This window comes from Octopus bimaculoides, chromosome 6 (assembly GCF_001194135.2).
Source record: "Octopus bimaculoides isolate UCB-OBI-ISO-001 chromosome 6, ASM119413v2, whole genome shotgun sequence".
NCBI lineage: Eukaryota > Metazoa > Mollusca > Cephalopoda > Octopoda > Octopodidae > Octopus > Octopus bimaculoides.
Window position 1 is genome coordinate 61405640 of NC_068986.1, and position 13397 is coordinate 61419036.

At 35.5% G+C, this 13397-nt stretch overlaps 1 protein-coding gene across 10 annotated transcripts in view; it reads right to left on the reverse strand.

The window, feature by feature from the left end:
- The window catches only part of LOC106873629 (jmjC domain-containing protein 8), a 442493-nt gene that overhangs the window by 367283 nt on the left and 61813 nt on the right, over nt 1–13397 (reverse strand). The window contains exon 2 of one of the 10 annotated variants that reach the window (XM_052968763.1): nt 1722–1767. The exons of the other annotated variants lie outside the window; for them this stretch is intronic. The gene's annotated coding sequence lies outside the window, so the exon portion shown is untranslated. The remainder of the gene's footprint in view (nt 1–1721; nt 1768–13397) is intronic. 10 annotated transcript variants of the gene reach the window in all.

Here is a 13397-nt window from a genome sequence, read left to right on the forward strand (position 1 = left end):
TTTGGAAGCCTAATACTTATTTTATCGGTCTCTTTTGCCAAACCGCTAAGTTACGGGGACGTAAACACACCACCATCGGTTGTCAAGCAATGGTGAGGGGACAAACACAGACACGCAAACACACATACATATATATATATATACATATACATGTATACAACGGGCTTCTTTCAGTTTCTGTCTACCAAATCCACTCACAAGGCTTTGGTCGGCCCGAGGCTATATTAGAAGACACTTGCCCAAGGTGCCACGCAGTGGGACTGAACCCGGAACCATGTGGTTGGTAAGCAAGCTACTTACCACACAGCCACTCCTGTAAAGTAAAATGGAAAATACACACATAGGATAAACAATTTATTTATTAATTATCATAATCAATTCATATTGCCTACGTGGTGTTTCAGTTTGTTGCTCTATTCAAATTTGTATATTTAAAGTGCATTATGAAGTTGAAAGCAAAAAACCTCCTCAAAGCAAATTGACTTCTATAGAACTTCCAATATCATTAATTGGTATAGAGCTAAACTGGTGTATGCTTGGAAAATTTATCCCTAGGAAAGAACAATCTCTTTTCATACAAATATAAATATAGTATAAAAGCAATAGAAAGTGTACAGTGAACTTGCCATGAGGAGTGGAAAATCCAACATTCCAGACAGTCTTTTTTCAGGGGTAAAGTAGAAAGGAGAGAAATTAATAAGAGGCAGCAGAGTTTTACATCCCTAAGTTAAAAGAAACTGCCTGTAATTGATAAGGACTGCAGGACCACATGAGCTTCTTATGTGAACAAGAAGAGAAATAATGCAAGAAGGAAGAAGGAAAGAATAATGGAATGAAGAGAAGCATGCAAAATCAAAAGAGAAGGGAGATGAAAGATGAGAAACGGTTTAAGGAATTAAAGGAGGTGTACAAGTAAAAGGAAAACGTTCATTTAAACATATAGTGATATGGTGCCAAGTTCAAATATGAAATGTTGCTCCATCTATTTACTTAAGAATGTGGATCCATGCCACAACTGATAAGTGATGGAATAGCCTGTAGTATTGAAGAGGGCAGGACAAGTTGGCCAAGCATACTTAGCAGTAAGCTTCAAATATGTTCCTGAAAGCAACCAGAAAGGTGTCAGCCTGTTTCTCCAATGTAAAGTACACTGCAGAGTTTGTATATGATGCAATATGTTAGGTTAGCCAATGTGCAACAGAAGTTCTGAGTAATACAATGTTGTTTCTTAGGTTACTCATTTCAACACTACAGGCTGTTCTTTCACTCATTTATCTCTTATCAGTTATGATTCATGAAAGAATACCTGCAGCTTATATAAACATATTATCATCAATATGATTAAACTGGCAGTTATTAGTATCATGCAGCTGTTTCTCTTTACTAGAGTACTTATAACTAATAAACAGAGCAACAAAACATTTTGTTTTGTGTTTTATTTTTATTATACCCAAAGCAAAAGGGTATTTATACCCAAAACAAAAGGGAATTATAAAAGACTTAATTACTTCCATGTGCACTGAATATGAAAATAAAGAACTACTGTACTCAAAAATTAGTGTCTATCAAGGAGCAAAATAACTTGGTTGCTATCAGTTGTACAATTGAAGATTAAAACATTAGCTTCTAACTATATATAATTTATCTATGAAGAGTCTTTATGTCCACACAAACCTAAATAAGGTCAAAAGCATAAAGAAAATATATATTTAACAACTTACACATTGTTCCCAATGTTTGAGTTTAATCTTTTTCAAAAGTTTCCAGCTGCAATAAACATTTCATATGAGATATCTTACATCAAAAGACAACAGCAGAACACCACAAATGGACCATTCGGCAAATTTATATAGATTTTCATTACCCTAAACAAGCTAGCTGCATGTTTAAGCAGCTAGCATCTACAGTAAAAGTATTTTTTACCTATATTCTACGTTAATATATTTCAATCAGAATGCTTTATTGTCATTCATTTCAACCGGAAATATTAATAAAGGCAATTAGTGTGTCTAATAAAGATCCACTTGACACAGCTTATTACTTGTGGTTAGGAATATATAAAAAGGACAACTCTGGTCAAGTACCACAGAGGAAAAATTAAGCATATCATTAGTGAATGACTAAACAACAATATGGTCTAAACAGGAAAATGTTGCTTACTTGATAGCAATGTCTCTACAGTAATTTCCAACATCATTGTGCCAATTGATGCCATTAATTAGATGATTGTGGAAAAGAAAAGGGGGGGGATATTTTCTTCTTATATAAAGTGTGATGGGAAATGATTCTCACACAACTTCCAGTTAACATACTAGTAACCATTAGAGTGAGCTATCTTCTTTCTGCAGATAAATATTTTACAACCCACCCCCATACAATAAAATACAAGCAAAAGGTCTTTTAATATTAAAGGATTCTTTTTTAAATAGATACAAAACAAAAAAATATTGCTGGTTTATATTGTTTTCAAGCCAACTCTTAAACATCTTTTTTTAACCATCTCATCTACTACTTTTATTATTATGATATACAAATGCAATTCACTCAGGGCTCTGGAATTTAGCTCAAATTTTATACTGTTAAGCAACTGGGGAAATTTTCACCTGTATATGCAACTAGTCTACTGTAGGTAAAATTCCTAGATCTGAAACCTATTGTTAGATGAAATACTATTTCTAGCAGACCAAATGATTGCATAAGAAGCTTGTAGCAGGTATATTTAGCAATTAGATAACTATATCTGGTGTCATGATTCACTAGAATATTACCCACTTGATCCAAAACATCTGCTCAATCAAGACTTCATTTAGAACTTCATTTTTTCACACTTTTCTCTCTAAGCTTATCCATCACTATAAATTCAGCACACCTTAGCTACTTTGACAGACACTATAGAAGATGGCAGACAGCAGTTGACCCAAGCAAAGGCAACACAACAACCAGCAGCTAACTTTTTAACTGCTGCTATAACCATATCAACCCAAGAAAACTAATAGTTAACATAAGCTTATACAGTACTTCATGTATAACACAGCACTGCATTGGGCACAAAAACATCTTCTGATAGTACTATGCAATTTAACCAATTCTTAGTCTTACATTCACCCTTTTCTAATGCATGCTCCTTTATACACTTCACATCTGCAATTTCTGCACTATTCTCATCATCTCATTCAATTCACCATGAATGGGCATTTCACAGGCAGGGAGTTAGTTATGTAGCAAGAATATTTAGCAATCAAATAACAATATCCAAAGTCATGATTTGTTAGAATATTATCCACAATAAAAAACATCTGACCAATCAAGACTTCACCTAGAACTGGCTCCAATAACCATTTCATCTTTTCATGCCTTTCTTTCTTAGCCCATTCCTCACTATAAATTCAGTGCACCTTTACTTTGACAGATACCATAGGAGATGGTCAACAGAGATGGTGGGCAGCAGTTGACCCAAGCTGACAGTGCAAAAGCAATGAACAGCTGGAGACAAAAGACATTAGCAGCCAATAGCACAGCAGGCAGCTAACCACAATGAACAATGGAGGACAACTCAATGACCAGCAGCTAACTTTTTGACTGCAGCTACAACCACATCAACCCAAGTAAAATAATATCCAAACTCTCTCAATGTTTTGTCATTCATAATAACATTTTTCTTTGTTTACAGAAAGAATAAATATTTTGTTTATAAAAAATCTCAACAGATATCAGTGTTCCATTTCACATGGGCTTAATGATTCATATACATGTATATGTTATATTTGTAAAATGTGTGTACAATTTCTATGTATCTATGTGACTATCCTGTGTGTATATACTGTTTCATGTGCATTGTATTTGTGTATATATGTATATAGCAGCAAGTTGTAATGTGTGTTAGAGAGAGAGAAAGAGGAGAGAGAGACCAGGTAAATGTGTATTAATAAACATATTTAAAGTATATAGTGTCATGTCAACTATCTAGTGATTCATACTCAAGAAAATTTAAAAACAATTAATTATATCTGGTAGAGTGGTAGGGAATACAACTGAAACAATATGGAAGGTAGACAGGTAAGGAACACAATTGAAACAGGTAGAGAACCCAACTGAAGCAAAAACCAGGAAAATTCTCACCATAGATTACTCTTTTTGATTTAGCTTCTATGTGAACAGATAGATATCTTAAACATAGTAATGTGTGTCAATTCAACTATCTGAGCCTCTAGACAACTACTTAACAGAGGCAATTAATGATGAAGTCCTAATTATTGTTCTTCTTTTTATCATATTTATCTGTTTCTGAGTAAAAGTAGTAAGAATGCAAAATATATAACAAAAAAGGAGAAGACTTTGATAGTTTCATGAATATTTAATTGTTCCAACTAAAGGCTTTGAGAGCTATTTTCTTTACTTTGTTCATGCACTCAGAGAGTATAATGAATAAATCTCCTTCTTTTGTTTTACCATTTACTTACGAATTGTTATGAGAGTACAAATGACTGAGTAAATTGTTTTAGTTAAAAATGTATTGCTGCCTTTGTTTAACCTCAAATCAGCAATGAATAAGCTCTATGATCAAAGACATTCTAATTGTGACCAACCCATACTTATTTCAACATAGTGTATCTATGACCACATTATTTCAGTGTGTAGGATCTTTGAAGGAGACTTTGGCAGTTACTTCTAGTGGGTTGAGGAATGTGTACAGCCTCCTTCTTTGGTTGGCTTCAGTCCTTGTTACTTTTCAAGCTACTCACTTCTTTTTATTTAGAGCATATTTTTATCATTAGCAAAACTAAGCCTTAGTTAACGAATACCAAATAACTAACTGAAATGTGTTTTATTAGCTTGCAGAGCAACAGACTGCTATTCATATACAAAGGATGATGTCTTTCAATTATTTCATACTATCAAAGCTGAATAAAGTTCTCCTATTACACAACATGCTTCTGATATACTTTTAACCCTTCCTAAGTTGTTTTCTAGTGATAAAAAATAAATTCTAAAACAGCAATGCTCCCATTTTCCTTAAACAAAAATATTGTAGATCACAGTACATTTTCAAATGAAGTAAATGAACATTTCATATATTTTCTGTTTAAATAAAAATCAAACTAGGAAAGAGGGACTAGATTTTAATTTTGAATTTAAGTTTCAAATTAGGAATTCATATCTATGGAACACTCAATGGGTAATAACCTTAACTGGACCATATCAGAAAATCTGGTACTTTCTCAACAGAAAGGCAAACTGAAGAAATGTAAAATAAACCTATATTATTATTATTTGCAGTCAATCATTGTGACTATGACTGTTCATGGCTTTGGCATGACATGATAAGCTTTCTCCATACCAGTTGGTTTTTCACTTGAGTTTGCCATTTATTGTGATCAACTCTTTACCACTTCACATTCCTTTTTGCAGCATCTTTGAATATCAGCTTAGGTCTTCCAGGGTTTTTTCCTTCTTGCACATTTGGGAGTAAAGGAGTCTGCTGTTGTCCATCCTGTGTATGTATCTCAACTATTGTAAATTTCTATCAATGAGGATTTCTATCATAGGAGGCAGACCAGTACACTGGAAGATCTCTTCATTCCTGATCTTGCCAGAGTGATATTCATAAACTCATCATATATGCATGTAACTTGTCAACTTGAGCATTATAAACTGTCCAGGTTTCAGCTCCATACAGCAGGGAAGAAAGCACTATAGCTTGGTATACCTTGCATTTGAGCCATAAAAGTAAAGCACCTGGCAGATGTGACATACCCACAGATATCTGGAAGCATGGAGGTGTGAAGCTTAATTATAGCCTTATAGCATTGTGCTCCAGGTCTGGAAAATGGAAATAGCTTCACAAGACTGGAAAGATGCAGACACTCAAAAAAGGTTGTAGAGCGGGCTGTGGAAACTATCAAAGAATATCTCTTCTATCAACAGCTGGGAAGATCTTTTTTGCATGGCCTCTCCTGTAGCCTGCCAAATGAAGAACTAGCTCTGTTCACTCAGTATGTGATTTCCTGATACAGTCATGCATTATCTAAGATGGTGCTGCCTAGGTGTTTGAATGCTTTGCACTGGACTAGCCCTTCATCTCTAATAGTGTTACAGGGGCAGGCAGGTTCTCCACAGGTTAAAAAAAGACATTTGGTTTTTCTGATGTTAATCTTTAAGCTGAACTGTTGTGGAGTTCTGGCAAAGTTATCTACCAGTTTCTGCATATCTTCAGTGGTGCTGTGGGCAACCAGCACACCATCATCAGTGCACAAAGCATCTCTTGCACAAAGATCTTCGTAGTGCATATCTTTCCTTTATACTGTGCAACATTCAACAGATCAGCATCATGCAGCATCTAAATTTAAATCCCTCTTCAAAGGCAACTTCCAATGCTGCTGTGAGAAAGAGGGAGAACAGTGCTGGAGCATGTATGCACTCGTTTAACTCCATTTGTCACTCAAACTCACCTGAAATATTGCTAAATAATGCCTGCATTACTTCAAACAGGGACCTGACCAAGCTGATGAACCTTTGAAAACGTCCATGTTTCTTAAGAACTATCCAAAGTTCATCACAGGAAACTGTATCAAAAGCATATTAACATTGCATACATAGGCATGTTCTGCTCAATGCATTTTTCCTGAATTTGGTGAAGACAGAAGATCATGTCCACAATAATTCTACCCGAACAGAAGTCACATTGAGTCTCATGTAAGACATTTGGATAAATATACTTATTCAGTCTGTTTAATAGAATATGAGCCAAGATCTTCCCAGCTGTTGATAGAAGAGATATTCTTTGATAGTTTCCACAGCCCACTCTACAACCTTTTTTGAGTGCCTGCATCTTTCCAGTCTTGTGAAGCTATTTCCATTTCCCAGACCTGGAGCACAATGCTATAAAGCTATAATTAAGCTTCACACCTCCATGCTTCCAGATATCTGTGGGTATGTCACATCTGCCAGGTGCTTTACCTTTCATTTCTTTGATTGCATCATTGAATTCCTTGTAAAGAAGTTCATCATCTAATGGTTGGCTGTTGTGTAACCTTCTTAAAGGTAGTATAGTCCATGACACCTGGGATATTAATCAAGCCATCAAAGTGATGGGTAAGTCTATCAAGGGTCTACAATTTTTCCTGGAATACTGTTTTGTTGTTAAGAACTATGACTTTTATTGTGCCTCTTCTTTGTGGCCCATATACCTCTCAAAGTCCTAAAGCTTTTATATCATTTTTATTAGCATAATGCTCGAGTTCTTCAGCTTTGGCCTCCCACCAACTTGATTTCAGTTTCCTAGTATATTGTTACAGCTGCCTTCTTGCTTCCACCAGTTTTCTTCTGTTTCACCTTTTGTTGCAATTTAACTGCCTTGCCTTTGCAATGTTCATTTCTTATGGCAGGGTCTGTAGATGTATGTCATTCTGGTTGAACCAATCTTGAAGTTTTCTCACTGTTTTACCAAGGACTTGTTGAGCTGTTTCATATGTAGTTATTTTTAAAATGTTTCATTTTTCCTCAAGCCCTTTGTTTCGACTATTTTCTCATCCTCCCAAAGCTTTATCCAGCTATTCCTGTAACTCTTGTTTCACTTTGGGATCTCAGAGTTTCATGATGTTTAGCTTATTTTTTGGTTGACCTTTTGTCTTCATGTTTCACTGCCTGAAAGCAAAAGTGACCTTTGATCTGATCATGGGATGGTCAGTGGAGCAGTTTGCACCTCTTATGGCTCTTGTATCCAAGATATCATTCTGATCTCTTCTTGGGATAACTATGTTTAACAAATCTAACGAGTGCCAATGCTTGGGGCAAGGGTGCATCTAAGTGGTCTTTTGATGGTCTTTGTGTTTGAAGACTGTGTTTGCAATTACTGTGTTTGCAATGAACTTAGAGCAGAGAGCTAGAAGAAGATCAGTGCTTAAGTTACACTTTCCTACTCCATGTTGACCTATCACACCAAGCTATATGTCAATATCTCTCCCTACTCTTGCATTGAAATCTCCTGCAAATATTAACTTGTCTTTGCTGGGGACATTGCACAGCACCTCTCTCAGCTTAGCATAGAATTCTGCTTTTGCTTTCTGAGGGTTATCTATTGTGAGTATGCAGACACTGACAATTGTAGTGTAGACCTTTTTGTAGAATGATTGTTTCATTGTCATTCACAGGTGTTGGGTCTTTCTCCAGTTGTAAAGCAACAGAGTTCCTCATTGCAAGGCCAACACCAGCTGCTCTCCTTCTCTCTTCCCACTCCAGAAGAATGTGTATCCATGATCTACCATGCTATCATATGCAGGTAATTGGATTTCACACAAAGCAACAATGTCGTACAACTAGAGCAGTCTGACACTCAGGCCTTTGAGATCTTGTTTTATTCCATTCAGCAATATTCATTGTTTTCCTGTATCCTATCTTACTTTTCCTTGGCTGCAGGATCAGGAGCAAACCAGCACAGACCATGTTTACCTGGGCAGTGTTTGAGCTAGTATGGGAATCTTTTGTTTTTGTCATTTCATTTACCATAGAACTGCTTGCAAAGTCATGAAGTGAAACTAGCTTTTGCAATTGGTTAGTATCACTCTCATGGTACAACCTTAATGTTGTCCAATGGGCAAGGACAGGCCAAGACATGCTGGCATGTGTCATACTGTAACAGCTGGTTGAATGATAGGTTTGTTTATCTCCTCCCTTGGATGATGCCACAGGTCATCATCCAGGAGTAGTCTATCATAGACCTTGTAAAAAGTTTTTTAAAATATTAATTTTTAAATATTTTCAAATTTTAGTTATATGTACACATATATAAATTAAAAATTCTACCTATATATTTTCACACACACTCACAAATGATCCCACCAACACCCATACATACACACACATGCAACAACACACTGCTTACATATATATACTCTTATGAGGTCCTCTGCCCTTTGTTGAGTTTAGTGTTTTTAGTTCTGTAGGGTGTCCAAAATCCTCCTCCTCACTGAGCAGGCTTTGTGGGGTGGCCAATTTAGTTGCCAATGACCTGACCATGAAACATGTTGGGTTGTCAGCAACTGAAGCAGCAACATAAAATAAACTATTCTACACAAAATCAATATGAAATGTCAGCAGCAAATCTAAATTCAAAACTCAAATGGCAGAAATCCAACATGAAAACAATGAAACTTTCTTGGAATATATGTATGTGTGCTTTTGTGTGTTTTATAGGGTGGTAGTGCAAATTATCTAATTCATTACAAATAAATCTGAAACCCACCCATACACTTCATCAGAAATGACAGAAAGATATAACTTCAGCAGGTTATATCAAATTATCACAATAAAATAGCTACAATATTTTACAATAGCTGAGCTTCTAAAAAGCTCCACTCTTTCTTCATGTTAATCAACAAGCATTGCTGTGAGGCAAGTGTCACCAAAGATTCAAAAACAGTAAGTTGTCAGTCTAGCAATAAGGTCCAAAACCAATGAAACATTTGTCCTGTAATATGATGACTTAACTTACATCATCAATATCTACACTTAACATAAGTTTCTCTACAATGCTTTGAAAAACTAAATTGACATATTATGTAAGTAATATGAGCAACATATGCTCCTAGCAAGGCAAATCCATGACAGTCTTGATTCCCATTTTGTAGCTATTGAACATCATAACACCAAAATATTGTGTTCATTTTAAGAAACTACACTTAAAGTGTTTGCTATAAAATAGACATAAGCATCCAGTGATTAAGCCATTTAAAATATGTCAGCATGGGATAAAACAGAGAGGTATAACTTTCATGAAAACTTATTATTGATACATATTTTTTTAGGTTTGGATACCTCTCCTGTAGCCAACCGTAACTTTTTTTCCAAGTAGATGATTTTTTAATTCAACTAGTTTTCAAAAGTACAGAGCTACAGGAAGTATTGTTTACAGGGATGTAAACAACTTTTACACTTGTTTTTTATGTATATGTGTGGGGTGGTAAGTTTTCTCCCCTTCTTATCTATCAGTAACTCTACATCTACTTTCTTCCAAACTGTTTATTCAACCTCATCAGAGAGGCCAACTTCTTAATGTTACCTCATTACTTGTTAAAGCACAGAATTAATATAAGAGATAGGGGAGTAGACGTGAGATACTATGGTTGATATAGTATAGGTGAGAAGTTCAAATACAACTGTAAGTATTCCACCGTATATTTGTGCATGAAAGAGTCATTTGTGCTCATACTATCATTCACTGAGCTGATGGGAAACAGTGTCAGAGATATTCTGAGAAGGTTATCTGAGAGATAGACTAATATACCATCCAGCAGGTGATTTCTCTCTAACCTGCTTAATGCCATGGTACATTTAGCTATACACTAACCATTATGAGTTAGTTGGCAGGGGAAAAGGGGGGCAGAAACATTACCCTTATATTATATTAAGGCTAAGTTACACATACAAAACCTAGTTTCTAACATGAAAATAGATTTAGAAGTCATTTGACAGCATACTCTGCATATACATTCACAACACCCACCCCCATACAATATTTATAAAGCACATTCATATCTATTGTTTCATTTTTTTGTCCATTTTTCCATACTGACAAAGATTGGACAAAGGCTAATTACTGAGACAGTATTTTATGGCTGAATGCCCTTCTGGTTCACAACATTCAGCTGCTTTTCAAACAACAGATATTTTATGTCATAAGTTTTTAAAAGAGTAGAACTACAGGAAGTACTATTTACAGGGACTGTAAATACAACATCACTAGTTTGCTCAAATGGTTTTGTGGAAAGATGTGGGATGTAAAACATACATGCACACATATGAACACACATATAAGCACACAACACATACACACACACATATATATCCATATATACATATGTACATGTATATGCATATTTGCATAGACACATACATACAATGAGCTTCTATATTATTTCCCTCTACCAACTTCACTCACATTGAGCATTGGTTGGCTGTGCCATGTAGTGGCACAGCCAATGAAACTACATGGTTACAAAGTGAACACCATATCCATACAGCCATACCTGTGCTGATTGAGTGACTGACTGACTGACGGATAGATACTGACTCATGCCAACATCCCACCCTACCATGTATGGTAACCAATGCAAGGAACTGATGTCGTTGAATACATTATGTTGCAGTCTGCCACCAAAGTGATGCCAGCACTTAGTCCACCGACATCATGTCCAAACACCGTGAACCTAGAAACAAAAAAAAAACACAGTGCGTGTTTGTGTGTGTGAGTGAGTGTGTGTGTGTGTGTGTGTGTGTGTGTGTGTGTGTGTGTGTGTGTGTGTGTGTGTGTGTGTGTGTGTGTTTATGAGTGCGTGCGTGTGCACATGAATGCATATGTTCAATTCTAGCTCACAAGTAAAATGTATGTATTTAGAGGAAATATAGCACCTGAAAATGTTAAAATTCTAAAAACAGGTTCAATAGCTCAACCAACTAATCATGCCATTTCTAGTAATAGCATACAAACCTAAATAGTATAGGAGGATAGTTTTATTATTATATTTTTGGCATTTTATATTCTTGTGGAAGGGAGTGAAGCAAATGTTTTGATAAACATCAAAATCATTTTACTTTCATTATGTAACTACACCCCCACATACATAAAATTAACTTTTCTTTGTGTATGCATAGATGCACCAGTAGGTTCATAAGCTATATTTATACCATATGAAACTCAAAATATTTTTTTTCTTTTTTGCTGTTCTCTGATGATGTGGAAAACTTCCTTCCACAGCAACCTCCATTGCAGTTTCCAGTTCTTCATACATCAGTTTCTTATCTCTGATAATTTCAGTGTGTGATGTTGACCCTTGATATCAGTAATGCCTTTAGATAGATCAAGTATGAGAACATGGCAGCAAAATTTCCCATCTAAGAGCTCCCCTGTCTGTTTCCTCTTCTCTTGGATGTTTCTTATCAGATTATTCTATGACAGCATATGTCCACAGTAATCCCTCAAAGCTACATTTCCATTAAGTCTGATGTGCCTTTGAGTTCTGTTATGTCCTCACACTCTTCATTCACCACATCAGTGACTATCCATTCAGTATTAATTCCATCAATTATACTACTATGTATATAATACTACTCAATAACTTTTCATACATAGCTACATCTCACATCAAATAAGTAATGCTTCTATAAACAAAGACCTTGCAAACATCCTCCAATAAGTTATAAGAATCTGATCTCCTTCAAAGACATCAAAGTGCAGTCATTAAACATATCATAGAAATATGTCTACAACACTGCCTTCTACATTCGTAAATAACTCACAATTAATAATTTCTCAAACTTTACAAATGCTGGATCATACCATCACTGATTTCTTATAACAATGTAAAATCAAGTTCATGGCTAAAAAAGATATTTTCAAAGCTAAGCCTTTTCTAGAAACTTTTCAACTCTAAAAACCTGCTGACTTGCTATAAGACAAAATTGCACTCCCGACAAAAGTACTACTCATATATATATGGAATAACATAGTAACTTTATGAACCAAAACTCCCAAAAAAGTTGTCTAGCCTATTGACAAGCTGATAAATCTTCACTCACCAACATCATCTATTGCGACTGATTCCCTTTATATCCTCCAGTATGCTGCAGTCTGCCACCAAAGTGATGCTAGCACTTACTCTACCAACATCATGTCCAAACACCATGAACCTAAAAAAAAAATAAAACAGTGTGTGTGTGTGTGTGTGTGTGTGTGTGTGTGTGTGTGTGTGTGTGTGTGTGTGTGTGTGTGTGTGTGTGTGTGTGTTTGTGTGTGTGTGTGTGTGTGTCACTGATTCCTTTATATCTGCCATCTATTGTTTGTAAATCCCCTCTTATCCTCTATCTATTGTTACTGATCTCTTTATATCCTCTATCTATTGTTAATAAATCCCGTATATCCTCCATATTTTGTTAGTGATCCCTTCATATACTTAATCTATTGTTAGTAAATCCCCAATATCATCCATCTGTTGTTATTGATCCCTTTATATTCTCCATCTATTGTTACTGGTCCCTATATATCTTCCATTTATCTATATATATAAAAATGAGAATGTGTGTCTGTCTGTCTGTCTGTGTGAATCCCTAAAACTCGAGAACTACGCAACCAATTTCATTCAAATTTTACACATGCCTTACTTAGGGTTCCAGTTGTGTTTTAGTCAAAAAAAATCTTTTAACTTCTTGCAGAGTTCGAGCCCACGGCAACATAATATCTCCTCCACTATTTAAGTATTACGTGTCAAAAGTGAAACAAAAAACACTCCTGTCAAATACTTTCACTTTAAAAATGAAACTATTCTACTAACTGAAACAATCACATTTCGATACTCTAATGACAGATACTTTCAGAGAAAGAGAGAAAGAGAGAGAGAGAGATG